General features: G+C 52.5%; 2 long non-coding RNA genes across 2 annotated transcripts in view; both read left to right on the forward strand.

Moving 5' to 3' along the window:
* The window catches only part of LOC141568198 (uncharacterized), a 54959-nt gene extending 49881 nt beyond the window's left edge, over nt 1–5078 (forward strand). The window contains exons 3-4 of the long non-coding RNA XR_012491244.1: nt 2298–2406; nt 4070–5078. This is a non-coding gene — a long non-coding RNA (uncharacterized LOC141568198). The remainder of the gene's footprint in view (nt 1–2297; nt 2407–4069) is intronic.
* A 4372-nt stretch (nt 5079–9450) lies between these two features.
* LOC141568253 (uncharacterized) lies at nt 9451–17508 on the forward strand. The gene is made up of 2 exons (XR_012491345.1): nt 9451–12056; nt 16783–17508. It is a non-coding gene; the product is annotated as an uncharacterized LOC141568253 (long non-coding RNA).
* Nucleotides 17509–19740: the final 2232 nt, after the last annotated feature.

Raw genomic sequence — 19740 nt, forward strand, 5'->3', positions numbered from 1 at the left:
GAAATCCAGGGCCTGAGAGCACGGCTGGGCCCCTTTGAGTGAACTTCTCCTAGATGAACTGGAGATGAAACCCCCAGATGAGATGTCTTTGAGGTACTTCCTTCCAGATCTGACTTTCTAGGATGGGGTGGGGGTTTCTCTGAGGACTTGAGGAGGGGGCATTTGGAACAGGCTGCCACTGCACACCTCCGGGTACCCCTCAGGCCCACCCCCGTGGGAATGGGACTCCATGCAGGTGTGCAGGGATTGCACCTGCTGCCCTCTGGGTGGCTCCTCAGGGAGTGGGGTGAAAGGCCCTGAAAACATGTTGCTCAGCACCAAGCATGATGGGCCAGAAGGAAAGAGGCCACTGCTGAGAAATGGAAACCTGACAAATGACACCATTTCCCAAGAAATGTTAGCAGCAAGATGTGTGTGTGTTGTGTCTACACAAGGCAAATGCAGCAAGTAATTTGTTCCTGATCTAATTGTATTATGGACAATTGAAGGACAGTCTGCAGTGAAACGGAAAGTCCAGCTGGGCACCTGGAGGCGGGTGTTTCCATGAGACTCACTGTTCCGACACCCCCAGCACTGAGCACAGCGCTGGAGCCGCAGTGGGGACCAAAGTGTGCAGAGGACTTGATTGATGGCATTTGTACCCATTAGCCTCAATTTCTGGTTTGTTACTCTCAGAACCTGTAGCTTTTTTATTTTCCACATACAAAATCATTTTTATTACAAAAGTGATAGTCATTGCGAGTACAGCCTTGCAGCATTTTGATTGGAATGTAGAGTCTTGAGAGCTGCCTTTTCCAGACAAAGGTCTGTCCTACATCGCCTGCCCCCACCTGCCTCTAGAGGGAAGCTGAGTCCTTCATCTGGATTCCAGGCTCACTGTGGTCCTGTCCCAGTGACATATGGGGACAGCGATCATTTCTGGTTTCTCCTGATTCACTCCTCTTTTCTGAAGCTGCCAGCCTTCATTTTGGGAATCGCCCCTCCCCACATGGGAGCATATTGTGGGTAACTCTTGGTGACACCTCCTAAGGTGAGGTACTCTCTCTCCCACCCTTTCCTGAGGTGGGGGCACCGGTCTAGGCCTGGCCCCTCACTCACTCTTTCCTGGGACTTTGTTTTGAGCAAATGAAGGAAGGAAGAAGGAATGGAGGGAGGTCACCTCTCCCAGGTCAGCAGCCTGATCAGTCAGTTCTGGGTGTGAGAGGCCGTGTCTTGGCCCCACGGATTCCTGTGGTTCCTGCCTGGTCCTCCCCATCTCATCCACTCTGTGGGGCAGAGAAAGCCCACTGTGCTCACCTCACCCAGGTGGGCCTGTGCTGCTCACAGCTCAGACCCTTGACTGCACCATGGCTGGTCTGGCCTTCCAGGGTGGGGCTCCCCTGACACCCCACCCTCCTTCCTGAGCAAGTGCCAACGCTTAGCAGGATCCCTGCTTTGAAACTGCAGTCCTGAGTCAGAAGAGAAAAATGTAACACCTTGTTAATAAGTGGGCTCTTTGGAGGCACGCTCAGGGGACAGGGGAGCGCAGACTCTCATGGTGACGGTCTTTCTCCTTTCATAATCGGAACTGATTCACAGCGTTCATCACAGGCCGTTAATTTTACTTTTGTGGGAAGAACAGCATCCAGACCAACCTCTAGAAAGATTTCTCTTTCATAAGCCAATCAAATTACATGCAATTTGAGCAAGAGTTTTCATATGCTGTGTGCATGGCCAACTTTAAATAATGTCAGAATGAAAAAATAATTTTATTTTCCCCCTATTTCCCCTCCATTAAACCCATGATGTCTCATCCCCCACCCCAGGGAATTTTGGGCTAGAGACAAGCTTTCTGGGGGTGACTTCCACGATTAAGTCTTCACATTTGGGAAGAGATGGCACGATTGAGCCTGGCTACTCCAAACCAGATAGATCCATGATTTTTCTTGGTCTTTGTTTTCGTCAGGACTCTTTGGGTGTGAAATTAAGAATATTAATTCAAATGGGTTTAAGCAAACAAAAAACAGAGACAAATATAGGGCCCACATAACTGACGAGTTCAGAGGGAAACTGACTTCAGGTATTGCTGTATCCAGGTGCTGAAAAAGGTCATCAGGACCCAGTTTTTCTGTACCTCTCAAGTCTAATTTTCTTTGGTGCTGGTTTTATTTGTAGGCAGAAGCCCACGCTTACCTTCTCCCAGCCTAGTTATCCCAGTGTAAAGGGAGGCTCGTTTTTCCATTTGCACCGGAACAACCCTTTGATTGAGCTTCATTTGACCAATTATTGTCATGTGCTCCACTTTGAACCAATTGCAGCGGACAGGGAGAAGTACAGATGTCCATTGGACCCCAGAGACTGAGAGTTGGGGAGAAGCGACTTTTCCAAAGGGGAACCAAAAATCAGAAGAAGGGGTGACAGATGCTGGTGAGCAAACCCATGACTTCCCAATACTCACCCTTGTCTCTCTCATTGCTCATGGGACACATGTATGCGGCGTCCCCTCTGGTCTGGGGACTCAGTGCTCATCCTCTATTTCTCCTGGCTCTGAGCCCACCCTCCTCAGAGCTGCAGGTCTTGGAGGAGCAACATCTGAGCAGAAGTGCTGCAAGGAGCACTCTCTGAGGGCTCCACGATGGCGCAGCTCTTCATTCTCCACTCCAGGGCACACTCTTCCTGACCATTTCTGGGCATAACACTCTAGCGTCTTTGAGACCCATGTAAGGGTGACACAGTGTGGCTGGAATGAAAACCAACTCAGGGGCTATGTCACCCCTGCAGAAGTGTGGCTCTTGACAGCTTTCATGGAGCCCAGAGGTGAAAGACACAGGCTCTGGAGTCACACCACCTGGGTTCAGGTCCTATCTCGGCCAATTACAGCTCTGTGATCTTGGCTAGGTCACTTAAGCTCTGCCTCAGTTTCTTCATCTGTAAAATGGGTCTAATAATAACACTGACCTCAAAGTGTGGTTGTGAGGATTAAACTAATGTGTGCCTAGTATAACATGTAGTAAGTTCTCAATGAATGTCACCTGCCACTAACACTATCTGATCACACATTTCTTCCTAGATAGCTAAGAGTTATTGCTGTTTCAAAAATGGAGAACCTGGGACACAAAGTGTCAGCACCTCTCACAAACACCTCCATTTATATTTTCTCTAAATCATTAACAGTAGGAATAAAGAAGGAGACAAAATAGATTAAGCAAGATGATTTGTCTTTAATGCCCCCCTCGGAGGCTCTTGATAACATCACCTGAATTAATGACCTCCTAATGTACAGTGAAACCATGTTTGGTGGTGGCCCAGCCAGGCACAGGAAAGAAGAGAATGAAAGTGCCAGGTGTGACATGAGGTATTTCACCTGTACTGCTTCCTTTACTGTTAATGTCAACCTGGGTGGTAGGTATCATACCCATTTTATGGATGAGAGAACTAAAGTCTAGAAAAGTTAAGTACTTTGCCCAGAGTAACACAGAAAGTATCCAAGCTGGGATTTGAACCCATGGCAGCCTGATTCCAAAACCTGTGTAGTTTTCACTTTCCCTCATTTTTTCTTCAGAGGATAAGAGAGAAGCCAAGGACACCGTCCATCTCTTTGGTGGATAATGGGCCCCTGGATGATCAAGTCATGTCCATATTTTTATTAAGAAACTCATTTAGAACATTTGTAAGACATTCATTACTTCTTGTCAGTAGTTTACAATAATTGGGGACCATTTGTGATGAACTGGGAACATGAATTGACTCTCGATGGCTCAAGGAGAGACAGGGCTATGGTCAGACCTGAAACCCACGGATGTGAGCATGTCCTGCCCTGGCAGACTCTGGAGAAGCACTGCTGGCAGACACGGAGCTGCTCTGAAACCACAGGAGGAGAAGGTCAGGAAGGGACATGTCTCTCACCAACGCAAGCCCCTTGGCTTTGTCTCCCAGGCCCTGGGTTGGGAAGTGCTGTTCCCCCCTGAACCCCCACTGGTGGGCATTCTGTGCCCATGTCACTGTGTCCTCACAGGCACAGAGTTGTACATGTTGAACAGTGTCTGTGCAAATCCGTTGTGATGTGCTTTGTTGTTCTTTTAATCCATAGAGAATCCATTGCTGGGACCAGCCAGTCCTGGGTTCCACCTTCTCAGGGACGGATTAGACCCTCCTTCAAGCCAATGAGGAAACCAAGTCCCCGCCTGGCTGAGCGTCATCTGTGACCCAGCAGCCCCATCGGACAAGGAACTCCAGCACTCACTTCGAGAAGTGTGGCCAGTGACCCAGAGTGTAGACGGAAGCTGCTCTGTACCAGAATTCAAACCTGCTCTCTGATGGGGGCCTAAGGAGTTCGGCTCTGGCTCTCAGACGCCCCAGTGGAGCCATGCCAGTTAGCATGGGGTTAGTGGGCACCCCACAGGCACCCCAGACTCGGCCACTGCAGCCTCCCGAGCTTGGGGTGCCTGCCCACAGGGGCTCATCTGCTGCACATTGTGACAGGGTCTCCCCAAGCACCGTGTCCTGCTGGCGTCCCTTCCCCTGAGACCTCATCAGACGACCTGGTACCAGGCCTGCCAACAGCTTCACCCTGGAGGCAGATCCCAGAGCCTAGTTCAGCCTCATTCAGGAGGAAGATAAGAAGGACTTTTCCATTTTGTCTATTAAATGATTAATTCACGAGGAACTTGGTCAACAGAGGCCTCCCAACAAGCCCGGTCCCTGGATCATTTGCAACTCGCCATTCTGATTAAAGCCACCCAAACCCCATCAAGCTCTGTGGTGAGTCCCGACACAATTCGCACCGCTGGGCCCTAGGGGACATCCAGTTGAGGTGACCAAGGCTCAGAAGGGGAGGGGGAGCAGAGTGTGCCTGACTCATTTCATGCACCTGACGTGTGAAGTGACACCCTCAAATGACAGGAATCCACCTCCTCCTTAAGACAGGTGTTTCTGTGGAAACACATCTGATAATGGTTTAATTCAATGTCAGGGGAGCCCATGATCCAGGAGCCCGACCTCAGCCTCATTGCTCGACCCCCACCCTGTCAGGGACCCGCCTGAGTAAAGAAGGTCAAAGCTGGTGGGAACCTCAGCGTGGCTTCTTCACTGTCCTCGTCTCCCAGGTGACGGCGCTGAGGTCCAGGCTGTGATGTGACCCGGGCAGGGAGTAGGAGCAGAGGGGACGAGGGTCTTGTCACTGGACTCCAGACTCCTGCCCGGCCAAAGCCCTGGAATGCTCCGCCACGGTCCTCCCAGGGAGGAGGAGGGGGTTCAGACACTGCACCAACGTTTTGAAAGATCTTGTTGTGTGCCAAAGGGGAGAAAAGAAAAAGCAAATAATTGCTATATTCCATCTTTCCTGGGAGCTTCAATGAACACAGACTCAAAAGAAAGAAATGTAACGTTTTTACTGAAGTATAGAAAAGCCCGAGGGGGGTTGGGGAAGATAACTGGCCACCCTCCCATCTTCATAACTAGTTTCACATCAGGCGACCCCTAACCCACCCGAGATGACAGCAGTGGACTTTGCAAGTGCTTTCAGAAATGAAAAGGACCAATATTGTATGTAATTCCCCAAAGTGCACGTGCAACTGGTTTCCTCCAACCATTCATTCCACGAAAGTCTATTGAGCACCTACTGTGTGTGGGACGCTGAGGTTGGCACAGGGGTTCAGCAGTGGACAAGACAGGCGAGGTCCCCTTGTCACGGTGCTGAATCCTCACTGGGGGCTGGCAGAGAATCAGCAAGGAAATGAGTGAGTGAAGCAGACTGCAGTTCTGGAGGAGAATAGACCGTGGTGGCGTGACTTATGGAGGGGGTCCTGTTAGATCCTGAGGTCAGGGGGGCTCTGTGAGGAGGGAGCATTAGAGTTGAGACCCAGTGATGGGGAGGGGCTGCTTGGGACGGCCTGTGGGGAGGGGACCCCAGGCAGCACGCACAGGACTGACAAGATGCTCCCGGAAACTCTGAATGAACAGCAGGCTGCCTCTGGGGGAGCAGGGACTTCTCAGATGTTCCTTCTTCCCTGCTCATGTCTCCGCCCCTTTCCAGGGGGCGTTACTGTGACGACCAATCAGCTGCCACTCAGGCCCTGGGCCTGTGCTGTCCTGCCTGACAATTTTATTTCTGAGTCTTCCCGTCAGCAAATGGAGTGGGGTGGGGTGGAGTGGGGGTGCTGGTTCCAGGACTCCACCCTTTTCATAACCGAGTTCTTCCAGGTGCCAGGGATTGTCTTTCAGGTATGCTTTCATTCATTCATTCATTCATTCATTCATTCATTCATTCGCTCCCTCACTCGTTCACTCCACAAATATTTATTATGAAGTGTCTGCTACGTGTCTGACACTGTACTGGGAACAAAGCAGTGCACAAATCAGAAAGCTCCCTACCTCGTGGAGCGTACGTCCTGGTGTAGGGAGACAAACACTGACGTGTAAATCAGTCAGAGGTGTGGTCTCTCCGGTCCCGGTCAGTGCCTTGGCGAGAAATAAAGCTGGGAGGTACACAGTAAGTGTGGAGGATGTGATGGAGGGAAGGTATTTAAAAAGTGGGGTCAGGAAGGCCTCTGTGAGAAAGATACAGAGAGGGGGCAGGCCTGAGACTATCTGGGGGAGGAGCTTTCCCAGCAGAGGGAATGATCGTGCTAAGGCCCTGTGGTGGGTTGACGTGGTCTTTCCAGACACAGCCAGGAGGTCAGTATTGCAGGAGAGGAGACAGCGAGGGGTCAAGGGGCAGGGGAATCAGGGCAGTGAGGAGGGGCTGAGTTAGGCAGGCCCCTGGCCACTGGCTTTTACTCTGGGTAGGGTGGGAGCGGCAGAGGGTGTGGGGGCAGAGCCCCAGAAAGTAGTTTCCAGGCTCTCAGCCTCACACAGACAGGTGCTGGCTCAGGTAGTAAATGGCCATCAACTGTGATTGCATGGCCATCAACTGTGGCTAGTTGGCCATCAGCTGTAACCAGTGAGCCATTGGCCACTAATATAACTGCTGTGGCTAGGCTAGCAAAATTGGGGGCTAGCAAGAAGATGGTGGCTGGGCTAGCAAGCTACGCAGTGAGGGTTGAGAATTGTGTGGCTCCTGTTTCCTGTTTCTCCAACCCAGCCGCCAGCGAGAATACAGTGGCATGAGTCCCCTATCTATGGCTCCATGGGTGTTCCTTTTTGGCCTCACCATATCCTGCGTTCTCATGTGGGGAGCGGGAGCTGAGACCCTGCAGGCAGCCCCGCACGCCACATGGCGCAGTGAGCAGGGTACGGTGCTGGCCAAAGATCTACAAAGGGCGGTGGAGCAGTTTGTGTGTATGAACACTTAGTCACAGGAAGACCAGGAAGAGCAGCCACAGAGAGCTGGACCCCCGTGGAGGGGTGGGAAGATGTGGAGGGGTGGGAAGACGTGGACGGTCCCCAAACCAGCAAAGGCTGGCGAAAGCAAAGGTCGTTCCGGCCCTGTGGGCTGGGAAGTTCCTGCTCAGGCAGCCCGGATGCAGGACTTGTAGTCCCAGGAGGAAACGCTTGCTGAGTCCTCCATGGGAAATAAGTGTGAGGTCCAGGTCGTCCCTCACCCCCGGGACAGCCCTGGCGAATGACTATGGACTATGGGGAATTGCCTTCCATCCCTAATTTAATGGACCGCTTGACTGTTTGCTTGGAAACACACCACCATGTAGTGGAACTGGGGGATATTTGCTTTTGTGTCTTGACTGGCCGCCATTGAGAATATGTAAGCACCTTGACTGTGAGTCGCTGTTGTTCTAGCACGGTACCCTGAGAGGCCCAGAGAGAGTGGCAGTGCCCTGAGAGCCCTGGCTGAGTCCAGGAAGTGTGGCTGTGCCCACAGAGAGTGGCAGTGCCCTGAGAAACCCTGGCTATGTCCGGGGAAACTAGTGGTACCCTAAGAAGCCCAGGAAGTCTGGCTATGCCCAGAAGTACTGGTGGTGCCCTGAGAAACCCTGGCTGTGCCCGGGGAAACTAGTGGTACCCGAAGAAGCCCAGGAAGTCTGGCTGTGCCTAGAAGTACTGGTGGTGCCCTGAGAAACCCTGGCTGTGCCCAGAGAGCCTGGCTATGTCCAGGATATTGCATTCACCTCCAGGGTCCTCACACAGGGCCCCTCGCGGAAGACGCTTGTCACGTAGATTGTGAGGCGAGAGCTTGTAGGGGTGGAGTGTGGGGGCAGAGCCCCAGAAAGTAGTTTCCAGGCTCTCAGCCTCACATAGACAGGTGCTGGCTCAGGTCATCAACTGTGATTGCATGGCCATCAGCTGTAACCAGTGAGCCATTGGCCACTAATATAACTGCTGTGGCTACGCTAGCAAAAAATGGGGGCTAGCAAGAAGATGGTGGCTGAGCCTGTAAGCGGAGCAATGAGGGTTGAGAATTGTGTGGCTCCTGTTTCCTGTTTCTCCAACCCAGCCGCCAGCGAGAATACAGTGGCATGAGTCCCCTATCTATGGCTCCATGGGTGTTCCTTTTTGGCCTCACCATATCCTGGGTTCTTATGTGGGGAGCGGGAGCTGAGACCCCGCAGGCCTCCCCGCACATGCCACCCTGCATGACAGAGGGCTTTAACCAGAGGACGGACAGGATCTCACTAGTTCATTTCTGCCACTGTTGGCTCAGTCAAACTCACTTTAACAGGACTTGGGCTTGACTGTCCCAGAGTCTGGTGGCTGAGGGCTGGGCTCCTGGTGTGTCTGCTGACACATCTACTCCTGGCTCCTATGTAGCTGGGTGGCCCAGGGGCTGTTCTGCCCGGGCCTCTCATTTGTGGCATTTCTCACGTTCACCCCTCCCTGGTCTGGCCCTTTACGAGCCTCATTACACATTGGCACGGAGAATGAGGCTCAGCAAATGGCTCATAAAGCATCTTTGTAAAGGTTAATGGTCACTGGCAAGGGAAGAAAGGGCCACTGAGTATGGAAGCTCTGTTTGATGATGTGGCTTTTTCAATTAAGTGAAATGAGAGTCACGCCTCCTTACAGGTAGCTGGTCTGATTGCCAAGCAGCCCACGAGGCCTCGGGGTGTTTTGGAGGCCGGGCTTCTCCGCCGCATGTAAGCTGCAAATGCTGGTACATAAGCTGCTTGAGGTGACAGGGGAGCGGGTCCGGTGTCCCCAGCCTCACTGCCTGCTTGACCAGAATGGGCTCTGTGTGTGAGAGGTAGTTCTGGAGGATTCCACGCTCTGGCCAGTGAGCTCCAGGAAGGGACAGGTGTGTTCTCAGATTTGTTGTGCACGATGCCTGGTACCTGCTCCAGCCACGGCAGGGGGGCAGGTGGGTGGGTGTTGGGATGGTCCCAGATGGTCCCAGATCACGGGCCCCTGCTCAGTGGCCTGGGGCGAGGAGGGTATCAGCCTGAGTGCCCTCCTGGCCACACCTCACCAAACTCAGAGTTTCCATCTAAATTGTTTCACTCATTCAGTTATTTGGTGATGATTTATTGTGTATCCACTATATTCATTATCTATTGCTGAGTAGCAAGTTATCATAAACTCAGCAGCTTAAACAACACTCTTGCATGATTTCATAGTTTCTGCAGGTCAGGTCTCTGGGCTCAGCTTTTCTGGGTTCTCTGCGCAAGGTCTCTTGCAGACTGCAATCACGATGTCATCCAGGGCTGGGGTTTTGTCTGAAGGCTCAAGTGGGAATGATCCGCTACCAAGCTCAGTGGCATGGTTGTTGACAGGATTTGGTCCCTTTTGGGCTTTTTCACTGAGAAAGCCTCAGTTCCTGCTGGCTGTTGGCTGAAGGCCCCCTTCAGTTTCTTGCCACCTGGGTTCCCCACAACAGGGTAACTTGTCTCATCAAATCTAACAAAGGAGAAAGGCACGTAGCAAGACGGAAGGCACTCTCCTGTGTAAGCTAATCATGAATTGATGTGCCATCAATATTGAGATACTCTATCGGTTAGAAGCAAGTCACTAAAGGGGAGTGGATTTCATAAGGCAGAGCATTCCAGGAGATGGGGATTTTTGGGGTCATCTTAGAAGACACATACCAGAGTGGAGTGGGGTGCACAGACTCTAAGATGACTCTCAATGACCCTGTCCCCTGGTGTTCATGCTCGTGTGTGATACCTTCCCCCCAAGTGTAGGTAGGACCTGCGACTTGATTCTAAGCAGTAAAATATGGCAAATGGTTTTCACAGCAGACTGTTACTTTTGTCTCACTAGCAGACTCTTTCCCTTGCTTTGATGTAGCAAGTCGTCAGGTTGGGAAGACACATATGGGAAGACACAGGTGAGGGTGGTCTCTGGCCAGCAGCCAGCTGGTGACTGAGGTCCTAAGTCTGAGGCCTGCAGGGAAGTCATTCCTGATAGCAACCCCGTGAATCTGAGAGCAGACCCTTCCCCAGCTGAGCCTTCATATGAGACCCCGCCCTGGAAAAGAGAACCCACTTAAGTCTTGACCGTACTCCTGACTCACAGAAACTGTGAGATAACAAGCGTGTTATTTTAAGCTGCTAAGTTTATGGTAATTTGTGATACGGCAATAGAAAACTAATACGCCCACTTAATGCCACTCATTGAGCTGGGCCTTCTGCAAAGCTTTCTCTATAGAGAGCAATTTCAGAGAAATGTGCTGACATTTGTTACACACAGGCAATTTCTTTCTTCTTTTTTTTTTCCTTCACGTAGGCAATTTCAAGTAAACACCCCATGTAACCCCATTTCATGTTTAGGCAGAAAACAGTGATTAACAAAGCCTGGGAAAGTGCGAGGCATTTAAATGTACCTGTAATTTCAAAACCTTTCAGAGCTCTGTGGAGCGGCTTCACCAGCGAAAGGGCTGATGATAACTCGCGTGTGAGATTTGGTCTGCGGAGGAGATGGTGAAGATGGGGGGCTTCACGAAGATCTTCAGGTTGATGATTAGTTGTCCAAAAGGGAATTAGCTGCAGACCAAGGGAAGGAAGGAGATGGGACCATAAAGATGCAAAATGGACAATAGGAAGCCCTGAAGATCAACCTTCTCTGTCTCCCATCCCCACTGGGTTACCTGCTCCCGGCCACCTGCCTGGATGACTCCCACAGTCTCCTCCTGGGTCCCCTGGATTCCTCTCTTGTCCCCCTGTGGTAAATTCTCTGAGCTGTAGGCAGAGGGTTGTTTTCTATTTCCCAAGCTAGAAATTCTCCCATTACACTTCGGATGAAACTCTTAATTCCTGACTGTAGTGATGTGGCCTTACTGTGGGTCCTGCCTCATCTCCCACAAATCTTCCCACGCACTGTCCTGTGTCCTCAGCAGTCTCCTCTCTACAGCAGTATGTCACCCTCAGGCTCACTCAGCCTGGATCACTTTCCCCCTTGCTTTTCTCCTTCTCATAATTCAGATCTCAGCTCTAAGTTCCCTCCTCAACAGCCTTCTCCAGCCGCTCAGACGGCCTCATATACCCCAGTGACACTTTTGACCACATCGATCGGTTTCATTCTACTACCATTGGAAATGACAGTGTTACTTTACACATTTACGCATCTAGTGACGGTCTTCCCTAGGAGAACGCTGAGCTCCAGGGGACCAGGGACTTCCTTAGTTTCCCTCCATCCCAGTGCCAAGGACACTGCCCGGCACACAGTAGGTGCCCATCGACTGGCCAGATGGATGAATCATCTGTCTTCAGATGGAGGAATGCGTGGCTGAGAAGGTTATGGAATCTTCCAAGAGGACATTTATAACTAATAAGGAAAGAATCCCAGCACATGGACTGGTTTCAATGTGGGGTCTCTAGAAGGTGATGCAAAGGCCTGCGGGACCACCTAAGAACCCCCTCAGGCTGATTCTTTGATGAAGGCTTGGTATTGCTTTCAAGACTCCCTGGTAGGGCACCATTCTTAGGGTTTTGCAAAAGGATTTCCTTCAAAGCTCCATCCGGTTCTTACCCAGAGAACTTGGACAGACCACACTGGCTCCATTCTCCAAGGTGACTATTCAAGAAGCATGGCTTAAGCACCTGCTCCATGCCAGACACTGTGCTGGGTGCTGGGACACATCAGGGCACAAGACAGAAGTGTCCCTGTCCTCATGGAGCTTCCATGCTAGTGGAGTGTGACAGACAGTGATGATGTAAATGCACAAATGAACAAGACATCTGCATGCAGCGGTAAGTACCATGAAGGAAGTAAGTGGGGCAGGGTTGACAGTGACTTTGGTAGGGGTTACTTAAATAGCATGATGAAGGGGGCTTCTCTGAGGAGGTGACAGTTGAGGTCTGAAGGATGAGAAGGAACGAGCTATCTGAAAATCTGGGAGGAGTGTTCCTGGCAAAAGGAATAGCCAGTGCATTTATTCTCCCACAGGTGAGGAGGTCTGAAGTCCAAAGTCCAGGACTTGGCAGGGTGGGTTTCTCCTGCAGACGCTGAGGCAGAAAAGGCATGCCTCTTTCTCAGCTTCTGGATGCTGACAACCCATGGCGACATCACTGGCATCTGTGCCTCTGTCCTCGTGGGCCTTCTCCTCTCTGTGTGTCTGTGTCTAAGTTTCCCTCTTCTGGCTGGGAGACAGCTGAGAGCAACCACACAGTAACAATAAGAATTGCTCTGGCTAATGGTATTACAGCCACATTCTGCCTGTTTCTCTGTCGGCAAGGTCCTGAGAGCCTGGACCCCAGTGTGGGTCAGATGATGGGTCCGGGGTCCTCGGGAAGGGGCAGCTGACCCAGCTCATGGCCTGCTGCTGCATCCGGGGCCTGACCTCACAGTTTTCCCCAGGGTCTGCTCCCGGGTGGGCTCTGGAGGTTTTAGGGCTGAGTGGCTACAGGCCAGGGTTCTGCCACACACTCATACACATCGAGACACACGTACGTACACTCTCTCCCACCCGCACACACTCGTACGCTCAGACACAGTAAGCCAGGCTTCATTAAAATGCCAGGCCATGCCTCTGCCTCCTCGCAGAGCCCCGTGTGACCTGCTAATCAGAGGAGGCCACGAGCCCTGAGGGTGAGCCCTGGCATCGGTCCACCTGCTCCCATGGCAACCCAGCCTGCTACCTGTTTGTAAGTTGAAAAGCTTCAAGACTTCCACCATGTCTCACATTGGTTCATGCAGATCAACTGTTCACTATTCAGCACACCCACTGTTATGTGAGGCGGCGAGGCACAGAATTGGCATCTGCTGTGTGTTTCTGTCGTGTGTGGTGTGCGTGCGTGTGTGTGTGTGTGTGTGTGTGGTGACTTTGACACACAGCTTGGATGAGGTTGGGGGTGAAGTAGGGAAAAAAATACAGCCAACAGTAATTGGATTACAGTTGTTGAGCGCTTTCAAAGGACTTAACCCGGTATATGTATCTCAAAGATTATTACCTCTGGTGAGTTCTAAAGTGACTCACTGATAGCACGTGGGGTCAAAGAAAGAAGGCTCTTGCGGACTCAATTAAGTCTCCTGTGCAGCCCTGAAATTGCTGGTGGGATGAGGGACTAACATCCAGGAACAAGACGTGCGGGAGGATCTGAGCGTGTCGACCAAAGTGTCTGCAGTGACGGATGGTGACCAGGAGGCGGGGAAGCCAGGACCCCACGAGGCAGGGCTCCAGGCTCTCTGTCCTCACCCTCGGGTGTGGACATGGTGGGTGGTGGCGCTGGGGAGGGGTGGGGGTGAAAGGCTGGAGAGAAATGGCTGGATCTGGTTCTTCCATTTATAGCAGGGTCTCAAACCCCAGTGCGAGTGACAAAAGGAGTGAGGGGGCCAGACCCAACCAGCCAACAGCCAGCACTTACGGAGGGACCACCACCTGCCAGACACACCCCAGCACGTTCTGGGTGTGGACTCAGCCAATCCCCCCAACCGCATGGGGAGGTTTTATTATAATTTCCGTCACTGAAGGGGAAACACCAGGGAGGGAAAGGAGCTTGTCCAGGTCACACAACTAGCAAGTGACATATGGACACCACACAACAGGAGTTTGGGTGGCAGATCCTGGGCCTCCGTGTTGGGAGACGATGGGGAAGGGTGGAGACTGTGGCTAAATGTAGAGCACAAGCCCATGTTAGGGGGTAGCCTGGAATTTGTGCCACCAATGGCTACTGTGAGAGGATGTGGGCCCAGGGCGGACCCATCTCCTGAGACCTTAAAAGAATCAAGGAATCAGATTCTCAAGTGAAATCTCAAGTTTTATACACATTGTTGTTGGATTCATATTTTTTAAAAAACGCCCAAAGGGTCAAAGAAGATATGTCTGCTGGCTGGTGTTGGGCCTCGAGTCCACAGTGTGACCTCTGACCCATGGAGAGAAGCAATCATTCTAGAATGCCATGGGCAACAAGGGTGTGGCTGGGCTGGGTATGTGGGGTTACAGACACAGATGAGATGAGGGCTTTTCCCTGCAAGAACTGGGATCCGCCCCAGCAGGCCTGTCAGGTTCAGGGTGGCTGCCCCCCGAGCTAATGCAGTTCCAATGCACAGTTCAGAGGGTGGCCGAGGAAGGCTCTCTGGGGGAAGAGGGGTAGGACTCAGGGTTACAGGGATGTGACAGGACATGGCCCTGTCCTGTCCTGATGTACGTCCCAGTTCTGGAGTGGAGAGTGATGTGTATTTTCCTGGGGTTGCCCCGGCTACTGGAAGGCCTGGCAATACTGGGCCTGTATTTCCACGTGGCTGCCACTGGCTGGAGACAGGCCCGTCCTGTGAGCCAAGACTGCCCCCACCTTTGCTCCTGCATGAGTCCCCTGACCCCTGGCCTGTAGGCATTTGCATCTGTTGTCACGTGCAAGCCCCCACCACCCCTGGGCTACCATGCCAGGGCAGTGGCTAGTTCACGACATTGTCCTCCTGTCCCCATGTGGGCAGAGCTGACCCCTGCAGAGGCCAGAATAAAAGCCCCACAATAATCTTCTTCACAATGGCCATCTCTCCTTAAAGGGTCACTTCTGAGGAATGCCAGGTGGCAGGCGCCAGAGTTCGGTATCTGACCTGCTCCCATACGCTCCCTGGGACCAAGGCAATCGTCTTTTGTAAGCTCTGATGGGGAACAAGTGGCCGGCTGTCCTCTAATTAGGAGGGACATGCTAAGCTACGGCTGCCTGCAGGGCTCCATAAATGTCCATTGAATCCGCCTGTGCACTCGGTAGCTCCCTGCAGACTGTGAGGGTCCCCTGAGGCCAGGAAGAACCCCCAGCCCCGAGTCTGAGAACAGCCGCCAAGGGAGACGCCAGTCAGCCTGGACTCCTGGCAGACACTCAACTCAGCAAATTATTTCTTGCGAATTATTTCTTAAAACTGAAATCTGGGCAGGACTCTGCAAGTTCCCAGCATCTATTATCTGCTGGTTTTCAGCCGCCTGGGCACATCTGAGGGCAGGCTGCTCACCTGCGGGTGGGAGATGTTTTGGAAGACATGGCCGCCCTGATCAGCTGACCCCTCCTTCTGCTTTTCCTCCTTAAGAAAAGTGGTCATGGCCAGGAGGACGTGGTGCCAAGTCCCCTGTCGTGCAGGTATTGCCAGGAGCCCTGGGTTCAGGGATGACAGGAGCGTTTCAAACACGACTTCCTCTGCGCCGTCCAGAGGGGCCTCAGGTGGCATTCCTGGGACCTCTCCATCCCGAGTAGTACGTTGTCTGAGGCTGTGCACGGGCACGAGGCTGGGCCAGGTGTGGGGGGCACGACCGAAAGATGTCGGATGGCAGGGTGCAGGCCACGTTTATTGGGGGCTGGGAGCACGAATGGAGACGTTGGTGCTCACACAAGTCACGCAAACTGGAGAGAAGGCGAGGCGGGGAGCCCTCGTGCCAGGGGCTGAGACGTGGAGTCTCAGGGCCCCCGTGAAGTGGCTGCACAGAGCCTGCCCTGTGCATTCTGCTTCCCCCAGACCCACTGCCCATGGAGACCTCTGGGAAGGAGACTCGCCGCCCAGGAACCTTCTGGTCTCTGTCACTTTGTGTCCCTTTGGTCACTGCAAAGACAGATGCTCACAGCCCCGCTGATGGCCCGTTGGTGTTCCCTACCCAGTGCCCTCCCCTCATGCCCTGCCCCCTGTGTGTTCCCTCTGCTCCTGGTTCTTGGTGTCTGTGCAGCAATGACACAGGACTGGCTCCAGGGCTGGTGTCCGCTTCCTGCAGAAAGCCCACCTGCAGCCCCTTTCCACCCGGGTCTGGGGTCCTGGGCAGAGCAGGGACAGTGGGGGAGGAGCTGATACTTTCTCATTTCTGCTTCTTCCCTGTATTCCCGTCGTTCCTGTTGTGGAGCCTCTGCCGGAATCCTAATGACTCTGGAAGCCCCTGGTGACATCCCACACCCTGTACACATATTGTTTTAGCTCAGCTGCCAAGGCCAGGGCACCTCACTCAGCTCTGCTGCCTCTGCTGAACCCCCACACCCATTCCTTCTCCTGCCCTCCCCACATCCTATGGGAATGCAGGGCTCACCCCAGGGGAAGCCACAGGTCTGACCACACTATGCACCAACTCCCACCCCCCACAACTCTGTGCAGGTACCTGTCTGTTTTCTGTCCCTTCTTCAGTAAACACCCCTCAGTGCATTGAGTGACACACTGGCTCTTCCCCAATCGGTGCAGACGGCGCCAGGAAACAACTCACGCAAAGCGAGGGAGGGGCTGCTGTGAATGCTGCAGCCCCACATGTGTAATGGGCACCTCCAGGACCCCTAAGGGTGGGTGGGGGAAGGGAGAGTGCAGGTTAAACAGAGAGCAGAGGGAGGGGCAAGGAGCAGGGGTAATTCATTTTTCTTGAAGGTTTATCACACTGTCATTAATTTCCTTGTCACCTGTAAAAATGTAGGCACAGGCTCAATTAAGAGCGATGTTCTGGTGGCAAGCATGCTTGACTTTTAGTCACAGCCTTTGCATATTGATTGTGACATCTCGCTTTAATCACAGGTTATTTCCCTGCTCTCATGGAGTCCTGGTGCAATTTAGGGGGCTTTTCTCCATCTCCGGGAGCTTGTGGACAGGACCAATACAGCGCTCAGCTGGCAGCCTCCCTCCACGGCTGGGTTTCTGTGCAGCAGGAATGTGACGATCCTGTGAAAGTAGGTACCTTTTAAAGGACACAGGAAAAGAACACCTTTCAAGGTTTGCAGAGGACCTTGCCTTGGGGAATTTGGAAGAAGGAATTCAGCAAGACAACAGCATGTGAGTCTGCAAACCCCACCAGCATTGACAATTTCAAGCCACCTCCTCACCCTGGGTGATGACAATAAGGTGAACAATGACCACTCACATTTAGGTGATATGCTATATTAATATATGGATAGATGAATGGATTTAGGAAACTTGTTCTTTATAGCCACTCTATGATTATTATCCCCATTCTACAGATGAGGAAACTGAGGCTTAGGCAGATTAAGAAACTTGTTCAAGGTCACACAACTGGTGAGTACGGCATTGGGATTGGAACCTGGGTCTGGCCTCAGAGCCCAGCCTTGTAACCACTACATAGTCCCAAAGGTCCTTCCTGTTCTTAGGGTCTGTGGCTCATTGACCCCTATCCATATCCCTAGTGAAGACAAGCCTGGCCTTTGCTGTCCATAGTCGGAAGGTGAGCCCTGGTTTTCTGGAGGACCATTTGATGTCAAGACAGAATAAAGATGTTTGCAAGTCTGAGCACGAATTTCTCTGCTCATTCTGAAAAGGAGCAATTTTATCATTAAAGGTGCCCCCAGAGGTCCAGTTTGAATGTGGGTTGGTTTACCCGCTCTGACCTCTGAGGATATCTGCTGATGTGGTGTCCAGCCCTCAGGCCGCACAGTGTGCTGGCCCTGGGCTAAGTGCTGTATAAGGACTGGTTCATTTGTCTTCATCACAGATTTGTTATTCCCTCGTTTCTAAACAGAGAAACAGGCTCAGAGTGGCAATTAAGTTAATTAAAGTGATGGGGCTGAGATGGGAACCCAGACAGCCTGGTGCTGGGTCCATGCTCTTAATCACTCTTCTGTTGCAGAGACTTTTGTCTGCGGCAGGTGGGAGGATGTCTCTGTGGGTCCTGCAGGGCCGGCTGGGAAGGGCGGGGTGGGCTGTGGTTCAGATTCCACTCCCCTGCTGTCTCTGCCTGAGGCCCCTCGCTGACCCCTTCCACCATCTGCTCCTTCTCCTTCTTCAGGACCCAGGTGAAATGTCCCCTCCTCACTGCCCGAGTCCCCACCCATGCCCATCACTCCACCACTTCAGCCTGGTTAAATTTCTTCCCTGCACGGTTCACTCTCTGATATTGTCTCTGATATTGTTGCTTTGATGTCTTGCTCATTGTCTGTCTCCTGCCACAAGTGCAAGGTCTGTGGGGCAGGACTGGGGTCTCGGCTGCATCCCTAGAGCCTGGAGCTCTGCCTGGCAGACAGCATGTACTCGACAAGGCCTGTTGAAGGGATGAGTACCGTGCGCTGGCCCTGGAGGGTGCTGGAAGTGATCTCCGAGGCCCCCCAATCCAACCGCTCAGTTGACAGAGGAAATGAGTGGGGGCTCCCTAAGCTGCGCCCCTGACCACCTGGCACCTGCCACGTGGGCATCCGTCATGGACACACGTGACACAGGGCATCATGGAGCCTGTGGACCTTCCCGCAAAGCTCCTGTGCCCAAAACTAAGCGCAGCCTCCAGAACCAGTCCACCTGGACGCCCCAATCAACAAGCCACAGCCCTGAGCTCCTCGGACAGACGGACAGAGAGGGGTGGTGGCAGTGTGGAAGGTCCCCCTCCACACAGCCCTGCATGTGCGGGAACGGAACGTAAACTAGGGGCGCTGCTCACCCATCCCCGCAGGACGGTGCTCCAGTTCCCCCCAGTTCATCCGCCTGCTCTCTTCTGGAAGAAATCCTGCCATTTCCACATCTCTGTTCTGTTTTTGGCTCGTTTAGCCTGAGGATGACGGGCACAGGCTGTGGTGGAATAAAAACTTGGAGGATGTGCTTCCCTCGTCACATCCAGGGCTCAAACCAGGCGGCCTCCTTAGGACCTGACGACCGACAGCGTTACAAGTGTTACCGTTGCCAGAGGAAGATTTTCTCCCAGGAGAGGAATGGGGGAGTTTGTACCCATGAGGTCTCGGTGGGGGTGTCTCTTTCCTAAAACCTAATTGAGTCTCTCAGCCTACCTGTCACTGCAGAGGCGGCTGGAGAGGGTGAGCGGTGAGGAACGCGTCTCGTGCCGCAGGCTGTGGAGACTGGGTGACGTGGGTGAAGCTCTGGTCCCGGGGGGGTGGGGGTGGGCAGCTGGTGCTCAGGACCCTCCCGGGTCGGAGTCTGGGGCTCCGGGACCTGGTGCTCTGGCCGCTCAGCTGTGACCTCGGAGAGGCTGGCTGAGTCTCCATTTCCTCATCTTTGTAGTGAGAGAAACGACCCATCCTGCACCTCCGAGGGGGCTGGGGAACCACCTGAACTAATGTGGCACATACAGCCGCTCCACGCCTGCAAATTATTCCAAAACCTGACGTCGAGTTTCTAGTTCATGACATTTTTATACCTGTTTTATGACCCATTTATGCAAAAGTAACCCCTTACACAGTTGCTCTTTACCCTGTGTTTCTAAGCTTTTGTTCAGTTAGCCACAGTATGAAATATATTTTGCATCACAAACCAGTATAGACTCATATTTATACATGTATCTGAGAGAAAATATGAACACTACTTACTTTTACTATGTGATATTATTCTATTCTTTTCTGTTCTGTTCTGTTCTGTTCTGTTCTGTCTGTTCTGTTCTATTCCATCCCTTCCTTCTTCAAATCACTCTGCAGAATGCACTAGACAGGCTCAGAGTGGTAATTAAGTTAATTAAAGTGATGGGGCTGATATTGGAACCCAGACAGCCTGGTGCTGGGTCCATGTTCTTAGACCCACCATAGA

The sequence above is a fragment of the Rhinolophus sinicus genome, linkage group LG13, assembly GCF_036562045.2.
Source record: "Rhinolophus sinicus isolate RSC01 linkage group LG13, ASM3656204v1, whole genome shotgun sequence".
Taxonomy (NCBI): domain Eukaryota; kingdom Metazoa; phylum Chordata; class Mammalia; order Chiroptera; family Rhinolophidae; genus Rhinolophus; species Rhinolophus sinicus.